We start from the raw sequence: 3,758 nt of genomic DNA, 5'->3' as shown, positions 1-3,758 counted from the left end.
ATATAATTATTATTTGATTATATGGATTTAGTGACCAATCAGAATACGACATGTGTCAAATCTACATAAAAAATTAAGGGTTAATAGTACACGAACTATCACGGAATTTGCATATTGCACATCTTCTTTAAAATTAGCTCCAAAATAAATCACCTTTTAATTTAGTTGTAAATTGCACACAACGAAAATTTCGGCAACTCTTAAGTTTGACCGGCGATGATGTGGACAATATTTAACATGACATGGCATTACTCGTGGCTTTTTTTACACGCTGGCAAGTCATGTGGGCAAAACGAAACGACGTCGTTTTGCCCAAAAATTAAATTAAAAGGTGATTTTAATTAAACGAAGTCTGATTAATTAAACAAAGTCTGAAACTGGTTTCTTGTTGTTCTTCGCCAGAAATCGAAGAAGAAGGTGGAGGCTAGAAATTGGGGATCTATGTTTGAGAGAGAAGATGAGAGAGATGAGTGGCGTTGCCTCCATGTAATCAAAACTAGCCGGCTGCCACTGCCTTGCTTCAGAGCGAGTGGCGTTTCTGTAAGCGCTTCCATCGACGGCCCATGTATCCGCCGCCAACTATCACTGCGTCACCGCTCTCTTCAGTCACCCTTGCCCTCCCGACCCAATTCTCCCACCAGAACCCCTCACTTTTCTCCCAACGTCACACTTCTCCTACATTTGAGGCTCGTGTCAGGGCCCCCTTTTGCTTCACTTTCGAGATATTCATATGGTGAGTGTCACAATGCTGCTGATTTCATGGGTTAGGGTTTTGGATTTCGAATAGCTTTTGATAAAAGAAAAGGTCTGTAATTGAAGACTGTTTCTTTTCTTTCTTTTCGTCCACCGACAACCACAACGAGCCACGGCCGCTGCCCTCCCTCACAGTCTCGCACGCAGGCACGTCTTTCTTTTCGTCCACCAGCCACGACCACCTCTCACCTTCTCTGATCCACACACACCACGCAACAACAAACCCCAGTTCGCGCTGCCTCAGGTCCATCACCTCCACCAACCAAACTAACTGGATTTGCAAGGATAAATCCGGCGCCACCGATTTCCTTGCCGCGCTAGTCGTTGATTTCCCCCTTTTTACCCCAGGCGACTAAGGCGGCGTCCAGACGAGAAGAAGGTCCAAAACGATAAATCAGGGGACTTTTCCATCTTTTTATTTTTTTAATTTATACTACTCAAAACGACGTCATTTTGAATGCCGGTGAGTCCACGTCTGAAAATTCCGGGAGCCACGTCAACACCGATCAAGGTGGTGGTCAATGTATGTGCAAATTACAACTAAATTAAAAGGTGATGTATTCTGGAGCTATTTTTAAAGGTGATGTGCAATATGCAAATTCGGTGATAGTTCGTGTATTTTTCGGCTATTAACCCAAAAATTAAAGATTTTATGTAGATAAATACAAATCATTAGGAGTTAATCAAATCGCGCTACCTCAACTCTCAAAGTCCAATATGGTGGGCTAAAGCTCACAAGTCCACTCAATTTTCACCTATAAATAGAGGCCATTGGAGGAGTCAGAGACACAAAACAAAAATCATTTTGAAGAGCTCAAGAATTGGAGAAGAAGTTCATTGCTACGAGATCCTCTCCACCGATCAAAGAGTTCTACAAAGAAAGTTGTGTATTCTGCGCTGAAGTCATCCAAATCAACATTTGATTCAGAATAAGGTGGAAGCCCTATGGATTAACGTTATCAAATTTAAATCCAAGCCCAAAAGAGATCAATAAGTCATATTTCCCTCCAAAGATTTTAAGAAAATCAAAGAATAATGAAGAAATATTTGAAGAGATGAATTAGAGGACTATAGAGATTGCACCCACATATTTTGAATCTGTGCACATTTTTTGTATTTTATTGGTTGAATACAATAAAATTTGTGTTTATAATTTTGACACGCCCGGTGGGACCTCTCATCTTTTCTCTTCACCAAAGACAACTCAAGAAAATAAGAATGATAATCAAAGCTTCAAATACGGTTCTAACACCACTTCAAATAACAGTTGTGTTATTACTCGAGGCAAAGTTAACAGACTGAAAGAGATCACCAAGTCAACTTCTATGTTGGAAAAATAGCAACATCATGTCAATATAAATAAAAAGGATGCAACAAAGGCCACTCAACCATAAGCTACTTTCTCTAAGCTCTTGTCATGGTGACAAGTGCTTCTACTTTAGAGGAGCAAGTGGCTAGCACCACCAAACTACTCGAAAGTATGAACAAACATGTAATGGAACAAGAAGCTAAAGTTGCGTGTGCGTGTGTTGGCCAAGCGGTAAGTGGTTAATACTTAAGGCCAAAGGTCTTGGGTTCGAGTCCCCTATGGCGCGGCCTTTAAATTTCTTTATTTAATAATGTTAATTTATATATAAAAAAAAGAAGCTAAAATTGCAAAGCTTATCTAAGAAAAGTGATAAATAAGTCATGTAGGTAATAAAGGTAATGAAGAGAATGAAGATTCGGAGGCATTCGAAGAGAACCATGAGGAAGGAAAAACGCCTTCAAAGAACATTCAAGTATTTTCTAATGATTTTATTTAACCATGAAGAACCTATCCTCATTGGAGAAATGGACAAAGAACCTGTCGTTGCTAGTGCTTCTTTGTTTTGAGAGAGAGGGTCGAGACTCGAGAGTAGTTCTTGAGAGAGAGGGCCGATGAATTTGTTTCTCTTAATTTTTTTTATTTAAGTTAATTATTTTTTTTTGCTTTTGTTTATTTATTTTTTTATTTAAGTCAAATATGCTTTTATTTTTATTCATTTAAATACTAAAGGTAATTTTTTGTCTTTTCATTGTATTTTAATTAAAAAAGGTTTTTTTTTCATGTTTATGATTATATAAGAATCAAATTATACTCACTCTGTCTCATTAGTAGTATCTCACTTTTCTTTTTAGGCTGTCCCACTAGTAATGTCTCATACTCTCATTCCCTTTATGTCACTATTCTCTTTCTCTATATCTAATATTTAAATAATTCCCACCAAGTTGGTTTATTTACTTTCTACACACTCCTTAATCTCATGTCCTATCACCCAAAGATCTAGAGGTATGTACGAGACAAGAGTTATGTGGTGCTAAATGCCAGTTTTTATTTTTTAGGTTGCGAAAGTGCAAAATCCTTATTTATAGAGTTCTAAACATAATTTACCTTGAAAATGTTCCCACCAAAGACACTTCCAGAATCCTCTTCCGTGTTCTACACGATTTTTTTTTTTTTTTTTTTTTGCTTTTTTTGAGGTTCTGCTTCCATAACCACTCGATTTATCCTCATGTCACTAAAACAGTAAAACTTCAGCATTCTATGCACTTGTAGTTCGCGAAATTATCCACAGTTTGTCGGTGTTGTGCGTGTAGGATTTGGGAATGGGCGCAGGTATTGGCGACGATGTTTTGAAGCAATTAAATTATCTGTCATTGGTGTCGAAGGTGTGCGCCGAGCTGGAGACTCATTTAGGCGTTGGGGACAAGGTGTTAGCGGAGTTCATTACGGAATTGGGGCGGAAATGCGAATCAGTGGAGGAATTCGATTCGAAGCTGAAAGAGAATGGTGCGGAAATGCCAGATTATTTGGTGCGGACGCTACTCACGATAATCCACGCTATTTTGGCGCCGCAAAAAAAATCGGATACTAAGATCAAGGATAGAAAGGAGAAGGTAAAGGAGTTGGATCAGGTATTAGGCGGAGAGGATGAGGAATATAAGTCCAGGGATAGGGATGATGACAGTGGACGTAAGAGGAA

General features: G+C 38.7%; 1 pseudogene; it reads left to right on the top strand.

The window, feature by feature from the left end:
* Positions 1 to 2,170: 2,170 nt before the first annotated feature.
* LOC130990446 (IQ domain-containing protein IQM1-like) overlaps positions 2,171 to 3,758 on the top strand; it is a 15,357-nt pseudogene continuing 13,769 nt past the window's right edge.

The sequence above is a fragment of the Salvia miltiorrhiza genome, chromosome 6, assembly GCF_028751815.1.
Source record: "Salvia miltiorrhiza cultivar Shanhuang (shh) chromosome 6, IMPLAD_Smil_shh, whole genome shotgun sequence".
Taxonomy (NCBI): Eukaryota; Viridiplantae; Streptophyta; class Magnoliopsida; order Lamiales; family Lamiaceae; genus Salvia; species Salvia miltiorrhiza.
The sequence above is the reverse complement of the archived record's forward strand: the minus strand, read 5'-3'. Positions and strand labels throughout refer to the sequence as shown.